At 37.8% G+C, this 27,728-nt stretch overlaps 1 protein-coding gene across 1 annotated transcript in view; it reads right to left on the reverse strand.

Moving 5' to 3' along the window:
* The window catches only part of lingo1a (leucine rich repeat and Ig domain containing 1a), a 135,425-nt gene that overhangs the window by 30,644 nt on the left and 77,053 nt on the right, over positions 1-27,728 (reverse strand). The window lies entirely within an intron of this gene.

Consider the following 27,728-nt stretch of genomic DNA (forward strand, 5'->3'; position numbering starts at 1 on the left):
AAGCCTCAGCTTAAGAGTGGTGGAGGTCTCAGTTCTGAATCACAGATATATACTGCTGCAGAGAGAGCAGAAAATCTACTGAAATTGTAACTACAGCAAAAGAGTTTAGTACTAAAAATAATTTGTCTGTTTAATATTTGAAAGGCAATAGAGATTCCATTCCACGAGTGATATGATCATTTGGACTGTAGCAATATACTGGTATTGATAATCGTGATATTAAGAGTATGAAATATTGATAATGTGTTGATATTGCACAGATGATAGTCATTTATGACATAACTGTCATTTTATCTCAGCTGATAAAGCTGGGTTTTTGTGAAACTTTCATGATTCCCCAACTTATTTTGAGCGCAATTCAAATAAAAGGATGTAAAATATTTTTTCAAAAATCATGTAGTGAAAATCTGATATCATGACAGCCCTAATCTGGGTTTATAGATACTTATAGATACAGCACTTAATACGAATCGAAATCTAAAGTGTTTATGCCATTTTAGTTTATTAAAGATGGTGTGCAGGAAACTAATCCCAAGGAGCAAAAATGTTTAATGTGTTTTAAGATGCAAAGCTTTCATTGAGCAGACAATGGTATGTTTGTCACTGCACACACCTGGAATGGACTTCAGTTTGCATGGCTGGTTAAAAAGACAATCATCAAGTTAAAATCCAAATTTCGTGGCTCTACCATTGTCCACATTGTCTAACACTGTTATCACTCATAGCCTCTGTCATAGCCCAAAAACACAGAAAATGCTACTAAAATATTTGTTCAGCATTCTTAAAATGTGTTTATATCCTTCTTGCTTCCTCAAACCTTTCTGTTCAGACCCCTAGGGCAGCTTAAGCCATTCAGGCATCACAGGTACATGTGAATGTCATCAGCATCAGTTCACGCATGGCCAAGGCACCCTCGCACCTTGCACCCCTGGCTGTGAAACCATTCCTTGAGGGAGGGAAGGAGGGAGGCTTTTTCTTTCCAGATCAGCACACTAGAACTGACCGGATCTAAACTCTGCTGCAAAAGTACCTCGACAGCTTCTTTAGGCTTTAAGACAGCTGACATTATGCTCCCCTATGAAAACGACATTAAAGAATAAATGCTTGATAAAAGTTTGGATTTATGACATTTGACAACATGTTCCAGCTGAGTCTGTATGTCTCCCCTCCAGCTGCTCTGTGATCCTTTATGAGTAAAATAAATATATCACCCATCGTCTAAATGTTTGCAGTGCTGAACAGATTTGCTTGTAGTGTTGCTAGATGAACAAACCCTTAGAGAATATGACCAAAAACAGAGGAAGTTAGCTTTGGCAGGATTTGCTTCATAGGAAGTAAAAGAGAGACTAAGTTTTTGGTCCTCATCCCTGCCTGCCACGTCTCCATGCTCTCTGCCCCACTAAGAGCTGCAAGCAGAATCAGAAGTAACAATGGATACCTATGACGCCATGGGCTTTGAGAGCATTGCATTAATAATGAATTTGTTTTGTTGTTTTTTTCAACAGCAGCACCAATGCTTGTCCTCAGTCTATTGTTATGTTAGGCATTAGGGGTTTCTCTCACATGGACACTCATGACTCTGAGAGATAAATATGTCTATGATTAGACAATGAAATAAAAGCTTGTTATGATTGAATCACGCTCCCTGCTCTTCAGCAGCATTGTTCATGTGCACAGCTGCCATGAGTGTAGTTCAACTGTATGGACAAATATAAGCAAATTAAATCTAAAGAGTAAAGTTGTAATTGTTTCTTTCATTGTATGAATGAGTCACAAGTGGCAGCTATATACGTGTATACAGTCACATTCATGTATTTTTATTGACAGTGACATAATTATTGTGAACACAGAACACACTTTTTGTTCTATAGCATTCATTTTCTTAAACAAAGTTCTCACCCTTAATATAAGAAAGTAGAGATTAAAAGCTATTGTGTCAAACATTAATTCAAGGCAGAGAAACAGTGGTAGACCAACTTTCTTTTTTTGGTTCAGCACCATGGACAGCTACAGAATGAGGCAGATGGGTGCACAACATAATCTCTGAAATCACTCACTAGTCACTGCATAGTGAGCAACATAGTAAGGTTGCCATTTTGAAGGACTGTCCAAAAGTGAGATTCTATGTATATGGAGTATTTAAAGTATACAGCTATGCAAACTGAATGATAAGTGTGAACTGATGGTCTCTGACCCAGCAAATCTAATAATGCATTTTGCCAAAGTTCAAAGGGGAAAAAAAAACAGATGTGTAGCAGCTGCAAAAACATAAAAATGGTCATAAAAATGGAAGTAATTTCTTGTTTCCTTTTTTAGATATTCAAATTATGTTTACCAGTCTCTTAGCAATATCTAATGAAGGTAAACATTGGCATGGTATATTAATGTGGTAAGAAGTATAGAACAGCAGAGTTATGGTTGCAGAAAATAGCTGAATTTTCCAACATAAAAAGGCATTTCTTATTCATTTTTTAATCTGCATATAAAAATGAAAATTCAAACATACTGATTACATCAAAGAATGCATACTGGTATTTGACCAGTGTTTTAAACAGTGCTATAGCAGTGACGTCATCCATTAAAAATCAGCAAAGCAGTTACCAGAAGCATCCGTTCATTATGAAAATAAGTCTGCTATATAGTCCTCTCCCTGTAGTTAGTGTGGATTAGTGAGTGAGTGAGTGTATGATTTTGGAAAGAGTGAAGGACATAGAAAGAAACTGGATCCAGACTTGCTGCTAAATTGACCATGTGGCCAATTGAGGTATTAGAATGTAGAAATCCACCGTAGTGGATATCATTTTTCCTCAAAGACCACATTATCCAAAAAAATACCCAAGTTATTACCCTTTTTTTTTGTATTGTGAACTTTTGCTCTATAAATGTTTTATATTTAAGGCTGTCGAAACTTATGTGCATACAAGGTGGCTAGAGCGCAATGGGCAATCAATATTTTTTGGCATATATGCTGCGAGAGCTACTTTCATGGCTGTCTGATGTCTTCCAGTCAGTACATCCATGGCAACATTGTGTTCTCTTATCATTGCAAAAAAGTAAAAACCCCAAAACAAAAATGTTTCAGATAATAATTTCCCAATTCTTTTGTCATTTCTGTAAAGAGCAAAAGCAAGTGGTCAACTGGCAGAAGCAGCTCTGGCAAAAGGTAAACATTTCTTCTCATAGTTGCAAGATCTCTCCCAATAAAATGATAACTTTCAAGGTCTACAGGGTTAAACATATCCATGCCTGGTGAGTGAGTCTCAAAGACACTCAGGAAACTGGCCCAAAATATTAATGCTGTGCTTGCAGATGTGTATCACTGCCCTTTGACTTGCTCTGACACAGTTTCAACACAGAATGTGTGATAGCTGCATTGTTCCACGGATCACGGCTTTAACAATAAAGGTTCAGTAACCGTCTAATCGATACACTTTTGCTGACAGACACTTTCTTAATTCAAACATTCTCCATGTTTTGTACTACATGCATTAATTTTGTAGGGTCCTAAAACGTTACGTCTGCCTAATGTAAACTGTAACATGATCATGTTTTGGATTCCATAAAACTATAAAAGTGATTTTAAAAAATATGCATATTGGGGTAGCAGGAAGCGGAGGGTTGGGATACCATATCGACTGTCATGTGTCAGAACTGAGTTTGAGCCCCATTCAAGGCAACACTGTCCAAGGACTTTTCTACCCTGCCGTCAGTTGTGGTTGGTGAGGTTTTCACATAAAAAAGATTAAGTAAATGCAAAGTTACAAGTAGCTATCACACCATCTGCACTGTACAATCCAACAAGCAACAAAAAATGTTAGAACCTCAAATGTTTTCGACAAATATACAAACATTATTAAACATTTGCTTGGGCATTAGCACACTGGGCAGTGTGCTAATGTCACATGGCAATAAATATTTCTTCCGCATGTTGGGCCATGGTATGAGCTCCCTGAAAGATGTAGCAAAATAAGAATAAAGTCTGCTTTTCATTTATTTGTTAGTTATATTAGCACAGTTTGTAAAAACATCCTCAGCACTGCCACAGAAAGTAAAAACCATCTGCTTTTAGAGGTCTTCTAAACACTGGCTTCTGAAAGGCTTCTATCCTTTTTAACCACAGTCCTACAACATGCCTTTAAACTGGATATTCTTCAGTGGCGCAGGGGCTTATTTCATATCTGAACTCTTGAACTTGCTAGTTGAGTTTTATTTGACTGTCTTGTTCTTTCTCTTCATCTGAATGAATCCAAGAACACATATGTATAAACATTTCACTATATGATGCATCATCATCCTCATCTCTGTCAAAATGAAAATTATCATTTTAGTTGTGTGTGGAAAAAGACACACAGTACACTTTTCTAGTATGTATAATGATGAATGAAAATAAAAAAGGCAGACAACTTTTATAGACCAAGCATACGGTATAATAAAAATATATTTTTGGCTATTTGTAGCACTTATACATTTATTATATAAATACCTACAAGCTGCAGTGAAGAGATTTCACCCAGTTCTTCACAAATAGCCCCACTCTAGCTCTCACACACATACATGGACTAACTCATTGTCACTCACTCTCACCCTCACTCATTTGCCCTGACTTGTATTATTGTACCTCTAAGTGAAATGACTGGTGCAGTGAAAATGGAAAGCAGAGGTTTTTGCGGGGTCGGAGGGTGGAAAGTACACTCAATAGGTTTTGAATTGCCATGGTCCTAAATGAGCATTGTAATACGGCCTAGCAGACTGCAATCAAATGTGCAAGGAATTGGATTTGTCATAACTGACAAATGTGTTTACCCTTACCCATGCATCACCAACACTGATAAGAGGCTCAGAATTCAGCAGACATGTATGGTGATGATATCCTTTCATAATGTAAAAGGCTATTGTTCAGAGACAGCACACAGAGTTTGGCCGTTTTTGGTTTTGTATTGTGACGTCTTTAGATATGGGAGCTGTTTTAGTGACAAGCATAAAACTTAAGATGATGAAGACATCGAGATAATGGAACTCTGTTTCAGACAGTGACAGAACACTGGGAAACAATCTTCAGAGCGGTTAAAAATACAAAGAAATATGCGCAATGAGCTGCAATGAGCTGTTACACGTGCAAGTATTATTATACCTCATAAAAAGGCAACAAAAGATTGGGCAACCTGATAGAAATTTTTCAAGTTGATGATCTTACCTGATTTCGAAAAGGGTCCTAAAGCAAAACGTTTGTATACTCGGCAAATTCCCCATTGGGCATGTATCCCACAGCCAATTAAAAGTCTTTCAAATCCTGTTTGTAGGATTTTTGTCCACTCTTCCTATAAAAGGCCTTTAGTTCTGTATGAACTGCTTGCAGTTATGTCCCTTCTCTTTGGAGATCTATCCAAATGCATTTGGTGATGTTTGGGGTGGAAGGCTGTGAGGTTGATTGTAAAATTTTGAGAAGTAGTCCTATATGCATTTCGAGCTTCGTAAAGTACCATTGTCCTATACATGTATGAAAAAAAAACCTGTTCTAATCTTCAGCACATTTCAAAGATGATGGGCTGTTTTCAAGAATTAGCTGGTATTTGATTAAATTCATATTTACCTTTAACAATTATATGTTGCTCATACCACTGGCTGCAACACAAATCCAAACTGATGGGTCCATACATGATCTGGACTTTTAAAGACACATCTTGTTGTTGTACAGTGGAACAGTTTACCACCTCTGCAATCACTTCTTTCAAATCACTCTTTTTTTTAAATGGTAGCTTCATGCTAACAGAAAATATCACATGAATATCAATTCAGTACTCAAAAGAATGTTCCATCTTTAACTTTATATCTTATGGAAAAAAGTTCAGCCTTCACTCATTTATTTATGGAAATTTGAACCAGGAGTGACTTTTCCAGGCCACTGCACCTCGATTATATTTTTAGGTATATTTTTCACAATAGTTTCAATACTTGTGTGCTTTTGGAAAAAGGACACAAAAATTAAATACATAAATAAAAAAAGACTGATAGCTATAGTAGGTTATTTGTTGCTAATTGAACAAAGTATTTCTGTGCTATCATTATGACCCCAAACTAATAACAGTTGTATTGTGTAGCCTGTAGCCTTTGTAATGAAGAATAAATACTACACTTTGCGACCCAAGTAACATTAATAAAAATCTAACCCCAGTTTCAAAGTGATAAGAAAGGGCTTATATACACCAAACACAACAAATTAGACTTAGACCTGCCTGGCCAGGGGTCATAAAAACAATGCTTTGTCTTCAGTAGTTCAGATTTTTCACAAAACACTGGTCTGTTGCGCTCTCTTTTTCTCAGCCCCAGTGCTGTGTGAGGAAGACTGCAAAGAAAAATGATGCTCCCATGCCACTTGCACACACTGCTCTGGGCTGACTATCGTTCCCATTAAACTAATAACAGTTAGCTTCTTATCTCACAATGTCTTGGCAAAGTCACTTCCACCCTAGAACAAAACGCAATGTCTTTCAGTGCTGGGGGTTAATCTATCACCGAGGCCCAAATGAGACCAAATAATCCTTCACAATTTGCCTTCTTGTATTCTACATTATCCCTGATATTCAGCGCAATTCTAATGATTTGTTTTTCTTTTTTGAGGACAATGATGCTGTCCTTCAGCTTCACAAGTAAGCAGAACTGTGCTTATGGGATGGTATAAACATTTTCTACACACTTCATCCTGTGATCACCTTCATTATATAATTGTAATGTATAGAACATTCTTAAGAGGGTAATAAGTGTAAAGAAGTACCTGAAGCTTATTTGAAAAACTTTGAGCTACTAGAGGTCAGAAATAAATGTTCTGGGTTTCCTATTTTATTGAAAAAGTAGATCAAACCTGACATTGGTGACAGTTCACTAGGTGACTCAGCAAATTCACCTCTCTACAACTGTGAATCTATGAAAACTTTCTTTTAACGACTGTCACCTCTGTCTCTAATACCATGTGATTATAAAGTGGAACACACTTGGGGTTCTATTCCCTGAAACATTCTACACAGATGGATGTCCAGGGGATTGATTTTGGGCAGAGCTGCAACGATAGAGAGCTTAGAGCTGGCACAGATCTGATTTGTCTGGTACTCGACCAAACTTTTTACATAAGTCAGCTGGAATTAACAGAAACACCAATACAATGATGTAGTTGCTCGACTTAACCTCTCACATCCCCGCTGGCCTGCTCACGTTATTCTGATTTCATTCAAGTCTTAAGGTCTTCGGAAGCTTGGACATAACTGCCACGAGAGTGTAAATAAGCTGCGCTGGAAGGGGAAATGTGGAATCTCTTAATCTGCAAGTAGCTTCCTTCGGTTATATTAACTCCTACCCTCAGTTTTATTTACTTGATTCATGTTCAACTGGATGGCTAATAACATGTTTGTCTATGATGCGACAAACTCAGAACGTAGATTTATTTCTGCTGTACTCAGACTTTAAATGCAGTCCAGTATTCATGGCTGGTATAACTGATGCCCCAGTCTAATTGGTACTCTTAAAACTCAAAATTTTATGGAAGTTATTTCAATGTGTGAGCATATACCATACAAAGTAGAGGTTTCAGCATAGTGTTGGCTTTGTAATATATAGATATATTTAGTGGACAACTACAGTAGATGCTTTTTTATCCTGCAGAAAGAGCCATTTGGGTTTTCATTTCGCCAACGAGACAAATGTGACAAATGTGTTTCCCTATAGACAGGTTATTACGAGCTGCGCTTTGGCCTCAGACTCCAGCAGATATTCTGCTCATGGCCTCTGAAACAATGGCTCCATTTTTATTTATTTTTTTCAACTCCAGGGCACCATCCATTGCCAGGGCTTCTCGCCTGTCATCTTGGCGCACAGACAATGGCTTCCTGACATGAGAGCCCCTTGTAAAAGATTTCGCCACCCCTCGGACTTTGTGCAACATAGAAATGCACATGAAAGTCCCAACAAATGTGTGGACACATGAACACACAAATACACACGCACACAAATCCAATCTGAACCTGAACCAAATCCCATCCCTTTGTTTTTCCAGACAGCAAAGGAGGGTGGGGTATGCTATTGGGAGTAGTGTACACCGGTAAAGTAATCACTTTTTCAAGCGATTTTGGGGTCATCACATCACCCCCCCTCCCCATCCTTCCCTAGTACCACACTATTCAAAGCGAAGAGAGATTTCAATCACTTTATAGTTGCCACCATGGCTTTAGCAAATTGTTGACAGCCCAATCCATGTCGATCCTTTGAGTGATTGCACGCTGCAGAAGGCCTAATCTCATTTTCTCTTCAGCTCCTGACTGCCTGTAAATGAACAGATATTAAGTTTAGGTCTTCACTGTACTTCTGTGTATATCATACAACCATCCATCTTGTAGAAAAGACATTTTATGAGATACAATTAAATTTAGCGTCCAGTCTTAAAAACTGTTTAATGAGACAAGCATTTTTCCTTTTTTACATCTTTGAACTGAGTCACATGGCATATAATGGTGCCTTGAAATGTGTAAACCTTACAGATGTTCCCGTTTCTGTTCATAGATAAGATCAAAGACGTCATCAGAAGTTCAAACTGACAGATCTAAAAGTTAAAAAGAAAAAAGAGATCGACCCTATATAAATAGATTGCCATTGTCATCAATAATTAAAAAAAAGAATAGCAGTTAATCCATCCATCCATTTTCTGTACCCACTTAATCCAATCCTTTGGAGGTAAAATTAGAGTTTAAAAGATTTCTTTCGGATTTCAGAAAAAGAGTAGATGTAGATCGGATTAGAAAAGGTTACAAAACCATCTGTAAAGATTTTGTACTCCACCAATGCTCTGTCAGAGAGATTATGTACTATCATGTATTATGTAAAGACCCCTATTATCCTCCCTTGAAGTGGTCAACAAGCAGAAATAAAGAAAAGCGGGTAATAGCTTGTGTTACAAAAGAACCTAGGATCTAACATCTAAGCAACTAAAGTTCTCTCTCAAACTAGAAAATGCTTATGTTAATAAATGCACCATGAGGCGTACAATGAACAACGATGGTGTACATGGCAGGGATGCAAGGAAAAAGCAATTTCTCTGTAAGGATCACCTGAAATAAATCAAAAGGCAGTTTTGTAGCTAGATGTAACCATACAAAATTGAGAAAAGACTTAGTCAGATGCTTACTGCATCTGGACCAGGATAGATTGTCATCAATTAAAAAAAGAGTGAAATTTGAATAATGCCAGTCTTTTAGAGGGAAAATTTCAGGACTAAATCTCAAGAAAAAGTGGGTCATACAGTGACCGTAAGCACAGAAGCTGCTTTACCAAAGAACTGCTAAAGTTAATGTTTATGGATGGTAAGAAAAAGTCGTCACACAAACCCAATGGAAAGTATGCGGAAGGATCTGAAGGAAGCAGTTAGTGTGTTGACACCTCCCCATCATCCAGGAAAGATAGCTTTTCTGTAGAGAAGAATGGACTGAAATTCCTCTATACTACTGTGCAGGACAGATGATCAATTAAGAAAATTTTGTTCATGTTATTACTGCATATTGAGGACACACCAGATACTTTGAGGAGACTTTATCATGTATCTACAAATGCCAATGAATAAATGACCAAGTGTAATGGTTTACTCTCATTTGTTGGAATGGATTATCTTTAACTGCTTTCAGAACATATGAGTGATATTCATAAGATACAGAAAATTCTAAAGGTTTCTGCAAGGTTTTACAGTATGAACATGGTATGATAAAATCCCCCCATGTTTTATATTTGCTGATGTCATATAAATGAAAATGCTTATGGAAGCCCAATGCCTCTGGCTTATTTTCCAGTTAATGGTATTCATGCATTTAATGGTGTCACCAAAATACATGAGTCATGGAAAAATATATTAGCTGAATTTATACGTATAACATAGCTTAAATAACAGAAATAAAAAGGGCTACTTCATGGAAAAACCAAGCTGGTAAGAGCCATCTTTAAATAAACATGATACGATATTGCTTACCATGATGACATCTCCTTCAAACATCCCCTGCATAATATGTCATTTGAACTATATCAGAGCAACAACAGCACTTTCAAAAAAAAAAAATGGGAGGCATTCAGCAACAAATCTGTTGAGTATTCCTTTTGATTAATTGCAGAATACAGCTGAAATCCCTCTGTAACTGCAAAAATAACTCCTTATTCAGCCACATTTTATAACTATCCCTATGAGACTCCATCAGTGTTATTTTCTGCTGTGTGTTCCTCACATTTACCAAACCCACTCATCCAGTATTTATCAGTTAGGCATGTTATCTCACTATCAGGTATGCTCCAAAGACATTCTGGATGTACTGATGTATATATGTCATCGTTTTATCAACATTATTATAGAACTGGAATTGAAAGTCCCGTCACACTGGCATCATACCAAATTCATATTTCCCACTTGACAAACTGTATTCAACACGCTAAAATTGTTTATCATCTGTTGTACATTAGAACTCCACAAAGGCATAAAAAATCCATTACCTTTTAAACATCATCTCCTCTCTTTGCAGAACATTTCCACTTGAAGCTAAATGACAGACAGCTTATTTTTCTAACCTCTCAACACACTTCGAAGCAAAAATGCCTGACTTTGCACGAAGCTAATGGTTTGCCTTTGATGCCTCATTTGAAAAAGGTGGGCCAAGAATGCTCCTTTTTCATCATTTCTATTCTGAAAGCTAGCAGCGTTAGCCCCCAAAATACAAAATACTTCTATTTGATTGGACTTAAATTCATTTTTAGAGTTTACTGCAAACACTGGTGTGAGCATCACAATCAGTTGAACACAGATGATAAAATGAGACATTATTTGGAATAAACATAATTCCCTAGGGTGCCGCTATAGGGGTTTAGCCAGTTTTTAATTAATAATGATGAAAATACAACACTTAAAATTCTTTCATTAAATTGGAGTTTACTCATCTGAGCTTCATTATTATTCAGGAAAGTAATTTGAATTCCTTCAGTGTATTTGTCTGACCTTGCTAAAAGTGTGCCAACTGCTATCAGAGTTCAGCACTGCACCACATGGTGTATGGCTTATTAACCACAATGAATCAAATAAAAAAAATAAATCCACAGTTCTTTCTTGTTTGATTTACAACAAACTCGTTCCAGCATGGACAACCCACTGTGATCCAAAGTCTGTCAGAAATGCACTCAAACGGAGCTGCATCTGTCAAAATTAGCTGGATGTGTTTCAAATGCAAACCAGTTGTAATTTTACAACTGAGCGCAAGAGTTTTCCTTTTATAACCACGAGGGGTTTATTTATTCTTAAACTTATTCTCATACTAAATAATTTGAGATCTCTAAAGGTGACACCAGTGCATTTAAAAATACTATGTTGGCTGTAGTGTTGAACTACATTATTGCCAAACATATGTTGTTTTATTGTTGTTTTTGATTCCGTTTCACTCCAGTTAAATCAGATTAAACTCAGTCCATTTATATAATGCCAGTTAAAAACAAAAGCAATCTCAGGGCACTTCACAGTTAAAGTAAACAAGTTAAATTAAAGTTCAATAATAAACAGTCCAATTCAGTTTTAATAGAATTGCATCAAACCTATTTAATTCTAATTGTATCAAACTGAATACACTAATTCAATGAAATTACAATCAATTAATTTCAATTAAAACAAATGCAGTCCATGAATCTATTTAATTCCACTAATATAATGTCTGTTGGTGGATTCAACAGGTCCAGGAAGAAAACCCAGGCCTCTGTCTCCCCAGCACGGGAGTTCCAAGGTATTTCCAAGCCATAAGGGATATTTAATCTCAATCTGATGCCCGAAACACTTCAGTTGATGCAATTTATCTTGATGTGGAGGAGCAGCATCAAACTTCTGCCCTATCATACTGAGAAGGAAACTACTTTTGCATTTCTTGTGTCTGCAATCTCATTCTTTTAGTTCCTATCCAAATAGTATGACCACAGGTGGCGATTGAAACATAGATGAACCAGTGAACAGAAAGCCTCGCCCTTTGACTCAGCTCCCTTTTTAACCACAACAGCCTGGAGCAATGTTCTCATTACTGCTAACAAAGCCCCGATCTGTCTGTCCATCTGTTGCTCCATCCTACCATCACTCATGAACAAGATCCCAAGATACTAAAACTTCTTAAGACAAAGATCCACACCCTACCAATCGGGAGAACTCCACGTTTTTCCTGTTGAGATCCATGGCCTCAGATTTGGAGGGGATGACTCTCATTCCGGCTGCAAACTGCTGCATGATGTATTGGAAGTCATGGCTTGAAAAAGCACTAACAGACGAACATCATCCCCAAATAGTAGAAATATTGCCCTAAGTTAGCCAAGCCATATCCCCTACTCTCCCCAACTATGCCTTGACATTCTGTCCATGAACACCACAGACATTAGTGATGAGGGCCAGCCCTGGCAAAGTCCAAAACTAATCATAAACAAGCTTGAATTTGTGCCAAGGATGAGGACACAGCACTTGCTTTGGTTATACAGCCTAATAGCCCGCAACAGTGAGCCCATCATCGCATATTTCCTCTACATCCAGCATTCCCCAAGGGAGACAGTCATAAGCATTCTCAAATTCCACAAAACACACGTGCACTGGATGATCAAACTCCTCAAGGGAAACGATCTGGTAAACTTTTCCGTAAAGTGAATGAAAACCACACTGCCCCTCCTGAATCTGTGGTTAGACAGGATTTGGAGCTTCATTGTTTCCACCTTAAATATAGTCCAATTCAATCCAGATATAATCTAATTCAGTACAATTCATTCTAATATATTTAAATACGATCCAGTTCAATCCATATATAACCAAATTCAATCGATTTCAACCCAGTTATACTCTCATTCAGCCATTCCATTCAGCCCAATTCAATGTAATAGAATTGATCTCCACAGAACAATCATCTTCTTAAACATATGTGCCTTTACACAAGTCAGAGGTGAGGGTCTAAGAGAACATAAATTTACTCAGCATTTGACACAAGTTTCAATGCTTTCTCAACTTTAGGCTTTCGGAATAGGAGAAGACTTTGAATGAATGGATAAAGGCTGGAGGTAGCTGATGTGAACAGAGAAGTTTAATAACTGTTGGTGAACTGTTGGGTGAATTTTGCTAAGTCCTCACCATGAGCCATTCTTTATTGTATTGCCGTGCATGTGCAATAATGTTCAAAAGTGAAAAGCACATGGGTAAAATCTGTTTTCACAGCTGTTGTCCTTCATTCTAGCTTTCTTTCAGTGGATAGATACAGCTATAATACAACAGCAATTTCACAGGAGCATGGAGATCAGCAGACCAAACAGGCAATAGCAAATAAAACCATTTAACCTCTGCAACCTGCCTTTCCTGGAGAGGCAAGTGCCAAATACATAAATGTTGGGGTATAGACAGCAAGACAAGCATACTGTAGAGAGGTTGGATACAACATGTATTGCATTCAGACAGGCCACTGCATTGTGCTTGCAGAATCTTATTATTTCCATTCCATTTCTGGGGTAATTATTAGGTGGGGAAATGCTTGCCCTCCACCGGGTGCCATTATTTGTTCCAGGGTTTTGGCCATTTCTCGGTGTGTAGCTCTCAGCAACATGTCAGTTCCCTTGTGGTGTTTGTTCTTTGTTGACAGTGTTTGTTTGTCCAACTGAATAGGGGTTAGGGAACTTACTGAATTAATTATTAGCATTTTTGTGAGAAAAAAAATAGAAAATGCTGAACTAGCTGCTGAGATTTTAAGAACAGGAATTGTCAAAAGGTCGAATGGTCAAAAGATTAACTCATGAAAGAAGCTCATGATGACACCCAGCCCCCAATGTCAGAGGGAAGGACAACTATACCTGGTGGTGCTCACTGTTGCGGATGGGAGTATCACTAACTACTTAATTATATGTTGTAGAAAGCAATTTCTGGTAAGGGGACCCCACCTAAAGTTACTTATTAGAGTATCTGGTGATTAAGTGCACCATCATTAACAGAAATAAGAGCACTCTCTACTGGGTTTATTCACCTTCCCAGACATGTTTTATGTCTTTAATTGCTTTGAATTGTGGGCCATGATTAAACAGAGAAAATAACTCATCTTGTGAAATTTAAAATTTATATACTGTAAAGTAAAAAGTGGAATGTAGCTACGAAAAGAAAAAAAGAATAAAGACAACTGTTTATGTGGTTGTCCATTTGCCTGTTCCTGCTCAGCCAAGTATCAAGGAAAAGCATACAATAGGCTATTGTCTATTTATTTATTTATTTTCATCAAGGCATCAGAGTAATGTATTTCAATAGGACATCTCATTACAGCTTGTTTTGTGTGTTTAGCTAAGGGGTGGGATTGGGAAGCCACTAATCTAGAAAAATTATATTTTGTTGCAATATGTTGTTCAAGGGAAAGTTTTATTGCAAGCCATAATGTTTTCCTAACCTTAACCACCTTGTATTAAATGCTTAACGTCAACCAATTACTTTTCATAACCTTGACCATCTAATTTTAATACACACTTTACCCAAGTAGTTTTTAATGAATAAATCAATGACTAAACAAATTAAAGCAATGAAGCACAAGGAAGCCCCAACTGAATGCAATAAATAACGTTTAAAATGAACGTTCCTGAATGGTAGTATTGGTCAGGAAGGGGTTCAGTCTTGGCTCCCACTTGTCAATGGAGGGACAAGTGACATCCTCTAATCTATCTGATCTCTAAATGCATTTTTGTCTTTCAACTGTGATACAGTCAATACATGTTTATTTGCTGAAATGCTGTGACACTGTATTACTATAGGGATTTGTTTTTGTGTGCTTTAGCATGAAGAAACAGCAAAAACCATGTGTATGGACACAAATAATGAGATTCAACTTATATTTCCATTTTAATTTTGCAATGAGACTGGGTTGCTAATCCACATGCTGGGGTATCAGCTGTCCTTATAAGCAATGCATATGAACTGAGTGATTGATGCTTTTGCTCACAAATTTGTCTTCCGGTGGGAATGTAAATGGCATGTGCTTTCATCAATTTCTTTTCTCTTGTGTCATTTAGCTGTCAGCTTGTGTTGTTTGTCACAAAGTAACATTTAGGATACTGTAAGAGATCAAGTACAGACACAATTGCAGAGCAAAGACAAGTTAATTTGATGCAGCAGAGAAACAGACGGACAGACCTGATAGATACATTAAGAGAAACTCCAACTGAGCACTGGCCTCCATTTCTCTGTATTCTGGTATTCTGAGGTCAAAGCATTTGTTGAATAAACAAATTAATGAAAAAATCAATATATAAAGTAGCAAATGAACATAATAGTAAAAGTTTGTGAGCATGCACCTGATGAGAAGTGAGGTGAATACATGTCAGATATACTGCGGATTTGGTTTTCATACATTGCATATTTATGCCATTTTTAGCTTGTTCTTCTTGAACTTAAATACATATTATTACTTTATTGTATCTATAATAACAGACTATATATTGCTGAATTAAGATAGGGGACAATATCAGGCAATACATTTCTCTTTTCCTTGCAGCAAAATGCATTTGATACATGATTTAGAGAATGAGAAACATTTTGCCTTACATTTTCCCGTTAGACTCGACTTTTGCAGTCCTGGTGATCAAACCTTTCTTTATCTTGACTGTTGATGCATAGCTTTTTGACTAATGTATGACACAAGTGCATGATATACTTGTGAGTACATACACCAAGCAGCAGCAGAATTAAAACCACTGGCAGCAGCAATCTTTAGGTGGGTGGTACATGTAATGCATGGCTGGACTCAAAGTTTCCCACTGCTTTCAACACACCTGTCAGAGGTTCTAACGTTATGACTGATATGTGTATTCTTGAAGTATCAGTTCAGGAGTACATGCTGTTAAATATTAGAGCTTTTCATTGTAGGTGGACATTGTGCATATCAACTGTTTCTAGCCTCAGAAGAGGTATTATTAAAATAAGCAGGTGTCTTTTTCAGTACAGAGAGTTACATTAGTATTAAATATTTATAGAATTTTGGATTTCACTTGACTGGATACTGATATTCTGGCATTTGCCGATGGTATGGGCAAATTGTGTTGATGGACAATGGTTTCTGGAAGTATTCTTGCGCCCATGCAGTCATTTTCATCTCAGAAATCTGCCTGTCTTTAATCTATGGCTGCCTAAGGGCCTAATAGCCAAAGGCATCTAATACTTTACATACTCTGAGTGAATATTCAAAGTCTTTGCAATTGTATTTTGAGGAACATTGTTCCATAATTTGTAGGAGCATTTTTCTTCAGATATCTGAACCTCTGCCCAACTGTACTTCTGAAAGATTCAATCATGTTTTGACCGGTTGCCAATTAATATAATTATCAGCAACATGTTCCTCCAGTTGCTTATTTTCGTTACCACCTTCTTTCTGGTCTTTTGTTGCTGCATTCCCTTTTCTGAGAAGTCTCGCTGCCATTAAATTAAAGATGAGCTACTGTTTTTCATGCATCATTTTCAATGTTTGATATCTTTACTATTTTGAGTAAAAAATGTTACTCTTTAATTCATCTTACATATGGTTACAAAGGAAAGCTGCATGACTTTGTTAGGCAAAAAAAAGCATGTTTCAGTTAAAAGAAGAAGCCAAGAAAAAAAACCCACCCTTAAGCTGACCCACTTACAGTCAATCTTGTAATATCAGTCCACAGGCAGAAAAATATGCCAAGATGTAATTTTTATTCAAACTTTTCATATCTTGCTTTGCTTGCTGTGTACTAAGGTCAGGTTTTCCATGAAACAGCATGTCATTATCATCGCTTTGCCATGGGTTTCCAACTGAATCCTTTTGCTTTAGACATTTGCAAAGGCCCTTTAAGTCACTGGCAGGGGATTCTACTGCTCTCCTACACTGGTCGGAAGAAATTACCAATAAAAATCATCTACACAATATAACACTAATACTCTAAAACTTAACCTCACAGGTTGATCAAGAGTCTTCATTTCTGTTTCATTGGGAACAACATTTTTAGCCATCTGGGACAGTGTTTTGATTCACACTTTTTTGGAGCCTCGCACTAAAACCAATTGTCTTGCTGACAGCTAAAGTTAAGAGGCACTTCTCACGATATTGCCAAGAATCCCAGTATTAAAGGTAAGGCAGGCCACCACAAGTATCCTACTGATACCAAAGCCAATAAACACTTGCTGCTCCCAGCTGGAGACAAGCCAGTGCCACAGGGAAGTATCAGGATTAAAAGGTCTCCTGAACGATTGATAGGGCAAGGTGGGAGCAGCATAGCATGTGCAGTGATACATGCTGTGTCCCCCTACATTAGCAGAGGTGTGAAATGTTTTTTGGCTGAAATCACTTTTGTCATTGACCTGTGAATCTATGAAATCTTCAAAATTAAGAGATAAACTGAAGGGCACTCTGACAGTGCAATCTGCGGTCAAGGCCAAAGACCTATCTTTCACTTTTAAGGAAAGGAATCTGGATCAAACTCTTGTCCAACTTGACATCAGGATAAATCTACTAATGTCACAGCTCCCAAGAGAACCTAAACGTGGTTGCCAGTAGTAAAAAAAATCATCAAAAAGAAATCAAAGAATGTATCTTGATTATCTGTAAAGATATGATCATCATAGTACGCCCAACAAGGAGAAATTATATGCTTAAAAAGGACTCCCTCGTAAAAGCTCAGAAATGTACATTTTTTTTCCCACCCTCTACATTTTATTTTTTTCTTTTCCCCTGCTCATCTGCTCCTTCTCTTTCCAGTGACAAATGGTTTGCTCTCTGCAGTTTGGAGGACTACACTGAGTTTGCCATTAGACTTTGTTTAATATCGGAGAATCAGTTTATTGTCATGCTTTGACTTCTGATAAGTATGTGGTACACAGTAAAAAGAATTTGCAGTTCTATATTTTTCCATCTGTCTAGCTTATACATTTATATAGCTTCTATTGTGCTGTGCTCATAGCATTGTTGCACTACCTTAGCTATCATTGTTAGAATTAGCATTGGAAGCTAGATTTAGCTAACACATAAATCATTAATTGTTTCACCACCACAACGAAACATATTTAGCATACTTAATGCACTGCATGGGGAACAGCATCTGATGACAGGTCATAGAATACATATGCTGGCCCACAGATATATACTAAATTAATACTATTACTAATACTTCATAATACTACATTTACCATTTTCTCTCTCAGTTTTCTATTGGGATACAGCTGTCTCATTACCAATGATGTTTCCACTCCATTCCTGGAGTGAAGATATTGACGGCCGTGAAATAATGTTTTGAAAGTTCCTGTATTAGGTGAACCAAGTTCGTGGTTGGCACTGGAACTGCAACCTTCTAATGACTGCTGGTTCAAATCCTGCCCTGCACAATGTTTTCTACCATCCCTTCACTCTTCTACTTCCACTAGACTTCCTCAGTTACTTACATTAGAGCTTAGAGTTAGAGTTTTAAGCTTGGGTTGTGAAACTACAACACATTGAGCGTGTGGGTTTATCTTCCTATTTCTGATGCGACTGGGCTGACATGGAGTTTCAATTGGTACGGCAGGATTGCTCTTTTAGAAGACTGTTACACATATACAAATATGTATAATATATGTATATATTTCAAATACACATGCACTGTAAATTGACTGTTTATATAGCCCTTTTTTAGTCTATTTGATCAGTAATGCTGTTACACCACAAGCCACGTTCAACTATTCCCACACACTTGCACGGCACTTTTCAGTCTTTACAGTATTAATTACAGTATTGCTTTTTCTCTGTCACACACAATCACCCAATGATGAACGCATTGGAGACAACATGGGGTTCACATTGTTGCCCAAGGACACTTCAACATGTGGTCTGGGGAAGCCAGTTATTGAACCACCAATCTTCTGATTGGTAGATGGTCCTTTTTCTTCTGGAATCACAGTCGTATCTTTTTTCACAAAAGAAAATAAATTAACATGGCACGTGTTGGTGAATTAAAGGTCAGCTAGTTTTGACTGTGGAGTTTTCAGCTTGGAACTAGAAAGAAAGCATATACTCCATAGGCATGTTGGCTGTACACTCATTGTTATAAGTTAAAGATAGATTAGAAAATGTCACAGTTTTACTTTTTCTAGTTTTTGTCATATTTTTTCCTTCTACAATGCACCTTTGCCCTACTGCAGGGGTACTTTACTGGCAAATGAAATGATGATCAAGCATCAGATAAACATCTCTGTCTCTTCTCCACTTGGTCAAATCCTACAGTTAGGTTTTTAATTCTGGATAGAAATACCTTGTTACGGTAACCTTGTTTGCAGCCATTCTTTGTTGTTCAGAAATCACAAGCTCGGACACTTCTCTTTTATTTTTAATCAAATTATGAAATTATTGGGATCATATTCGTGTGAATTTGTTTGAAAGGACTGTTGCACCACAACCAAAAGAAGACCGTGTGCTATGAATTTGAACTGTATTAATTGCTAATCATCACCAAGTGGCTTCAAGGACTGTGACTACATGGCGTTGAATCAGTGGGTGTGAGTGAACGCGAGTGAACTTTTCATTTTGAAGTAGTTTGTTTGTACAATACACACATTGCACGCAGCAGGATGAAACAAAGCATGCTTATAAAAAGAATAGGTGGGTGGAATTATTCATAATAACTCTTGTAACTGTGATCTTGATCGGCAGACACCAACAGTTGTTGAGCTGATTGGAACAAACCATCTGCTGTGAAACTTGAGCTAGTGAAACTCAAGTTGAAACCAGATGCATTTGAGAGACTGAGCATGTGATTTATCCTGATGCTCGCCCATTGTGCAGTGCAGATGTTTACTCCAGAGGTCCGTGACTGTGCACTGTTCACCTACTTAAGCTTTTAAAGCCTGTGCCAATCTCGACTTTGACCCTGTAATTAATCTCCACTCTCCACATAAAGCAGGACACATTCAGCACCGCTGCCACCTTTGTAAACGAGCTTTTGGATTACAGGAAGGTCTAAATGTGACCTTGCAATGACAGTTTGCACAGCCCCTTGAGTCCTACTTAGTACTTCCCTTTTAAGGTTATTGACATAATGTTGTGGTGTGAAAGAGCTTTGGGACAAACAGACTGCATAATTGGCTTTGTAACGAAACCTTTTTGAAGTCTTGAGGGTTCCAATCTAATTCCCCTGAGAGTGCCATTATCTAACATTGCTTTCACCTTCCTACTGTTATATGCTCAGAGCTGTAAGTAATCGCGGGTAGAAAGGGAGATTATGAGCCATGCTTAGAGGGTTTGGTCTGTGATCCCCTTGATACATGCTTTTTTACAAATGATTCATTGCCTTTTGTTTTTTTTTTTTTCTTTTCAAAGATTCCCTCCTCCAGATCATGCTGACACCTTTGGCTCAAACTTTGGTGTGGCGCACGTCATCTACTGCACCTTCACCCGCAGTGACCTGCATCTCCAGTATCGAGTAACTATTCTCCAGGTTGTGCAAAAAACAACACCAAACAACTGCTTCTCAATGGGGAGCAAATGACTCTTTCACAATCAATGCTGTTTTTCTCACATGCCACACATTAGTTACTGCCACTTGCTGCCACAGAAGGTTATTTGTCAAACAGTCAATGAAGCTGAATTTCTAGACTGGTTTTCCTGAGTAAGAAAGAATAAGACATTAAAGACTCATTTAAACATTAGAGTAGGCATGATGAAGACTCTGACACCCCATGTGCTATCAAGCACTCATAGAGACCGTATGTATAAATCTTCTGCATGCAGGTGCACTAAATCTCAGGTCCTAAATCACCAGACCACAGACCAACACAAGGCCATGAGGCATTTGTTACCAGAACATGAGTTGTCTGGGCAAAAAATAGATGCAATGAAATAACTTCAAATAAAGATATGATAATAAATGCTAATTTATGCTTTAATAATATTAAAAACAGCATCGTCACACCCACTGCACATACAGGCAGGCAAACCAGACTATGGAGAAGGTAAATGAATAGGGGCATGTTCCAAACATTAGCTCGGATGTTGGGTGAGACCAGCACTAGACCATCCTTGTCTGGAATAGTGTTAAGTGTTTCTTTCACTAGAACATGTCTCCAGCGGTGGCTCCTCAGATGAGACAAGGAGGGCTATGCCCTGTCTGACATTTCAGAGGAAAAAAGAAAAGGAGTCCTGTTTGATGACAAATAAATTATAATTTAATTCAATTATGTTTGTTTATTCTATAAAAGAATATACTTTTCTCAGTCAAAGTGCATTCTCTTTATGTGTCACTGTCATGGCCCTTTAAGCATTCAAGCTTGTTTGCGGTACCACCAGTCAACGGAGCAGGACACACTGCAATATTTGCTTGACAAGGAATTTTGGGACACTTTTGAAAATAAACGTGGCATTTAAAGGTTAAAGTCAAAGCACACCAGCATTATTGCATAGACCTACAATGTCTACAATATGCTTTGTGTAAATTAACTAGTGTCATTGTACTTCAGAATGTCACGGACCGTGAAGACACAGGTGCAGGGTCTTTTCAAAGCAAGACTTGCAATAAACAAAGTCAAGGATCTCCAAAACAGAGGAAAAGGGACTGGGAAAATCCTAAAGCACTCTCCTCAATAACTATGTTTGAGAAGGGTGCAGCTATGAAAATGATCAAAACAAAAACTCTCTCCACTCAAAAAGGAAAACAAAAAACTATGAAAGATTATAAATAAACTCTACGCACTCTACTAAAGAGATGGAAAGAACAAATGACGCTCTCTCGAAAACGGAGGCACTATGAAACTTTACAGAAAACATTAATCGCTCCACGAAGGGAGGTTCTATGAAACATTGACATAAACCAAAAATCTCCCCTAAACAGAGGAACAAAACAGGCTATGAACTTACCGTGGTTAAACTATGACTAAGGAATAAATTACAATCAAAGATAGCTCTGTAGGAGGATCGCTCAACTACAGGCTCAAGGATTCAGGACTATGGATTTCTGTGGTACAAGACGCTAGAGTAAGGAACGTGACACGTTACAACAAACTGGCACAAAACAAGGGAGACGCAGACTTTTGAACACATGAGGAGCCATGGGGAATAGGTGGAAACACTTTGGAATCAGGGAAGACAATCAGACACTTGACACGAGAGGTAGGGCAAGATACCTGAAATGAGAGGGACAGTTAGTATTTCAAAATAAAACAGGAAATGATGAGACAACACATGAATCAAAACAGAAAACGTGACACAGAATAGGTTAAAGTAATGATGAAATTATGTCCCCTTTGGCACACGAGCACAGTGTGGCAATATTAGTACTTTAATGAGATTGTGCCAAACGTTGGGTCCGTTAAGAGGGAGAAACCACACAAAGACATAGCTGCATTCCAGCTAGCTGAATTAGCTGGTAATAGACAGATACAAGGGTATCAGCGGTTACACCTCCATGCACTACAGAAAGGAAATGTGTCAGGTGCCAATATGCTATGGCAAACAGATTCATGGTATGAGCCAAAGTCATTCAGCAGTACCATCAACAGGTAGCTTTTTGTCAATATGTTATGTGAATGGTTGTACCACTCCTTAATTTCACATCCGCAACCCGTGGATGTACACATGTTGTAAATTACCAAAATCTAGAATACTAGGCACTCAGTTACAATATATCAGGTGCTACTGTATGCTACAGGCCCATTATACATATGATAAGACCATCTAATTGTGCAGAAGGAAGCTAAGGGCCCCCATTGATTTAGTTTTTAATCATGCGAGGAAAATATGATATTTCTTAAATGTTGTCAAGATAATGTTCTCTATAAACAGCAAACTTATCATATGAATATAACAAATCTACAGCAGCTGGGAAAATAGCTTCAGTAATGCGTATATATTTTGACACGATATTTGAGATCAATCAGGCACATGTTTGTTTGTGCGATTGTTATCACTTTCATCTGCATCTTGTATCGTCACAAGCAACTGCAGCATTTTCCTCAGACTTTCTGAATCTACAGTGCCAAGACACCCATTCTCATGAAACCAATCAGCAATGGCCCTACTTAATGTCTTTCCGTCACACCTGACCCTTGAAAAACAAAGGATGCCTGGCTTTTGTCAAGAACGATGGTGCAGGAAGGGAGGATCCAGATGCAGTACTTCAGAATCAAAAAGGTTTATTCCAAAAACAAAAGTCAGGCAAGAACAAAGGGCGCGGCAGGGCCGGATATCAAACATGCTTAACTATGGACAAACAAGACTATAGCAAAACAAGGCTATGGAATGAATAACAAAAGACTATGAATAACAAGACAGTAATTTAACTGTGGATATGAATTATCAAGACTATGAGGCAAACCCAGACTTAGCGTGGAAGGTAAAGTGCGGATTTTGCAATGAGTGAGACTGAACCTGGAAACTAAGTACTGTGGGGAGGTGATTGGTGATGACATGCAGCTGTGAACAGAAACAGGTGACTTGAGTGAACTAAGTGACAGGGGAAAAAAAACATGGCAAGAAAACATGGAACCTGAAACATACCAAAGAACCCGAAAACAAGAGAGTTAAAACATAAAACCGTGACAGCTTTAGTTTAAGTAGAAGTCTAACCAGTAATTTTAGAACAAATTATGCTCTTCATTCAGATACACACAGCTTGTTAACCATCAGCTGCTTTGTTTTTGCCAAAATATTTACTTTGTTAATATTCTTTAAATTGAATAAAGACAAGCTTGAGGTTTTCCATTTCATCTATGGTGCATTTCCTTCACTGTAGCAATGCCATTGCTAGGAACTTATATTTGAAGCTGAGTATTTGTGAAGCAACTGCCAATCCTATTCATACAGAAAGTAAAACCTGCCAGTAAAGAAATATATGAGGAATCAAAACAGTTTCTTCCCAAAGATTTACATTTGCCATCAGGGATGAAAAAGCAAATGTTCAACTTCTCTGTTTCTCTTAAACTTCTACTCTTGACCTTGAGGGGGAACACCGCTGTGATCATTGTCTCTTTTATTTCCACCCGTCTACAAAATGGGCTGCTACTCAAAGAGGCAATAAGCATTGCTTGCTGGGGTGAATATTGTCTGTTATTTGTTTGCCTCTCTCTGCGTTTGTAAGTGAGCGAGACACACACAGAGAAATGGTTTATATTTCACTCAATGTATCACATTTGACTTTTTTTTCTGTCACCAGCTGTCACCATATACATACTTTTGAACTGAAACATGGGATGGAATTTCCCCAAATTTATAGTAAATGGGAAGAATCAGTTCCGGAGAAACTCAGTTGTTGTATCAGTAATTATATTTAAGTCGGATGTATTATATTTCAGTCAAATATATGCCAGTTCCAATAAGAGCAAAGAAAAACATCTTGGTTTCTGTTTTAGGACTGTCAGAAACAGTGAATGATGTCTCACTTTGATGCGGTTACAATTAGTGCCTTTAACACAAATTAATTTAAATTTGATCCAACTTTGCAACATCTCATAAATATAACAAATAAGTCCATTTTTAGTCATTGAATCATTGTATTTAGTTATCATCAGAGTACATTCAGGAAACAATATCTCGCACACAAGCCAGCCCTGGTATTGAGACGGCTCATGTTTCTTTTTGCTCAGTGGAAAACATTAGACCTTACCAGTGCCTTTCTCTTTTCAGCTCATTGGCTTTTAAGTCTAAAAGGGAGATAGGTGAGGCCCCCTGTTGCATCTCCTCACATTGAGCATCTGGGTGAACAAAATAGCACTTGAACAAACCTCAAAAGCGACTTCCAACTGCCGCCCAGTAAGTACACTTATACAAAAGACAAAGCAGTGTCTGCATTGGTGATATCACACAGAGTTGGTCTCTTTTGAATCATGATAATCTGTTTTTCACTTTATTCACTGCACATGGAAATGTTGTTGTGAAATGTGTTGCTTATTAGTGACATGTTAAGTTAGCCGTTTGCTTTCTCTCTCATGACAACCACCCCCTTCTCTTATTCTATATTCTAGACAGCCAATCAGAGTGAGCTCTAACACTGAACTATTGAACATTCAGCAACAGAATAAAGTACAAGAGAAAGATGTTCATGGATACTCCAGACATTCGTGACAGGCAATTGTCAGCTTATCTGGGGCCCTTAGGAAAAATGTTTTCACTCTAGCCTGGTGTGTTGCTGACACTGTCATAACTTTGCATCAAGTGGACCTCTATTTCCATTTCTGAGGGTATGAAGATGCCACACAACTTTCTAATAACTGTTACACTGGAACTCGGGCCTGTCTAGACACTTTGTGGCTGATTATGAGTAACTGAATCACCTTTGTCGGCATACACTTCACTTATGAACATTAACACACTCCAGAAAGAAGGAAAGAAGCTGCTCCCACAAACCATACAGGTTGCCTAGAAGACTGGTAATAGTACTGTACAAATTACATCCACTCTTCTTCATATAGGTGCACTTAAAATTGATTTTTTGCTCTTAAAAGGGAATTCTGATCAAATTTGAACAGATTGCAAATTGTGAAGAATTCGATTAATCAAAATGATATATATACAAAAAAGAATACACAAAAACAGCTTTTGTGACTTTTCCATGACAAATATCAGAGTTTGGAACTTTCTTTAGGTTTAATATCTTTAATTATTCTAGACTTGAATAAGAGCAAAGTTTTGGCTCAGTGTGTTTCTTGTGAACAACCCTTTCTTGCCAGAAAAAGACTTCAAGCCCAATGAGAATAAAATTATGAATATATATTATTCTCCTTTGAAACATATCAGTTTGAGTAAGTCTGATTTAAAGAAAAAAAATAATAAAAAAATGAACATGACATTTTGAGAAAATGCCAAATGGATGTTGCGCACATTTTATGTAAAGTTAAATGGATTATTCACCTGGAGAAAATGACAAAGTAATAGAAAACCAGATTGAATACAGCTGACAGCATTTTCTGCATTGTTTACTCACTTCAGAAACATCATATATTATGTGCATTTTTCACATGGTTAGGTTAATGTAGCAAACCTGGGCATCTCAGATTCCATCATCACCTCAAATTAGATATTTTTATGCCTTTATGATAAACAAAGATTTGTTGGAGAAACTACTTTGGGAGAAAATGTGCATTACCGTTAATTACCATTGTATTTCACCCCAGTAGTAGCCATAACAGAAATCATGAGCCAGATAAAGCTATTTTCTACAGCAACATATTTTTGATAAGAAATAAAGTGTCGCATGAAGCATTATTACAACCAAACTGCATCTAAAAGAGCAAACTGTTGTTGACTTAATGTAATCAGGTACTGACGATGACATTCTATTTCTGGCTGAAACATTCTGCACATACTGCAGTCAAACCTTGTCATGCTCACCCACACACAGATAACCCACCCCCTCAATTACATTGAGACTCGCATGGTGTAACAAACAAACTGCATATACAGCATGTGATAAATTGACTTACAATCATGCACCATATGGACTCAAACTTGAGAGCTCCTCAGTTCATTCCACTTTTCAATTTTGGCTAGAAAACAATACCTTTATGAATCTAGGAAAGTCAACATTTAGATAGACTATTAGGATCTAATAGAGACTGTTTTTCTGTCACTTTCTTCTCTATAAGATGTTAATGGTACAGCTGATGTTTATGCAATACATATGGAAAGGTAGGAAACAGTATGCATAGGGCTAAGACACAGGAGCAGTAAGTATGATGTTCAAAGGAAAGCCTGTGTGGTGAATCTCTTCAAACGGCATAATTTATACCATGGATGCAGTAGATCGTGCCTCACAAATAATGCAAGAGAAACATAGAAATACAGTTGACAAAAATAGAGCAGTAATACAAAGAGCATTTAGGAGCACAATAACACAAATGTCAATTAACCTGATGCTCCTTTTCTCTCATAACCGTTCAATAAAAAAATAAGAAAAATAAATAAAAAACATGGATAACAAATATGGGGTCAAGTACCTTAGGTCAAGCCTAGTGTTTATCATCCATCACTTTTCCATACCTACTTTATCCTATTCAGAGGGGGACTGGAGCATATCCCAGCTGCCATTGGGTGAGACGCAGGGTATAACCTGTACAGGTTGCCTTTCTATCGAGGGTCAGCACAGATACAAATGAGACAGACAATCATATATTCTCACACTTACTCCCATGGTAAATTTTAGAATCCCTGAATAACTTACCATGCATGTTTTTGGGCCGTGGGAGAAAGCCAGAGTACCTGGAGATAACCACAGCATTCATCCATTTTCTATACCTGCTTAATCCAATTCAGAGTCGCGGGGGAGCTGGAGCCTATCCCAGCTACCATTGGGCCAGAGGCAAGCTACACCCTGGACATGTCACCAGTCCATCACAGGGCCACAGAGACAAACAAACATCCACCCTCACAGACAATCCTAGGGTCAATTTAGAGAAACCAGTTAACCTGACAGGCACGTTTCTTGGGTGGTGGGAGGAAGTCGGAGTAACTGGAGAGAACTCATACACAGGGAGAACATTTGAACTCCGCATAGAAAAGCTCAAAGAAAAGAAAAGGGTTATGACTGTGTTCCCAGAGGGATTCTGTGGATGGCGTTGAGGCAGTATGGGGTACCGCAGCCACTTTTACGAGCTTTTACGTATAAGCCCATTTTTGAGCCCATTTTTGAGCCCATTTTTGGCGAACTCGTTTACAGTGCATGTTGGACTCCACCAGGGCTGCTTCTTGTCACCGATTCTGTTTGTG

This window comes from Leuresthes tenuis, unplaced genomic scaffold, assembly GCF_036924035.1.
Source record: "Leuresthes tenuis unplaced genomic scaffold, fLeuTen1.0.hap1 SCAF_5, whole genome shotgun sequence".
Classification (NCBI taxonomy): Eukaryota; Metazoa; Chordata; class Actinopteri; order Atheriniformes; family Atherinopsidae; genus Leuresthes; species Leuresthes tenuis.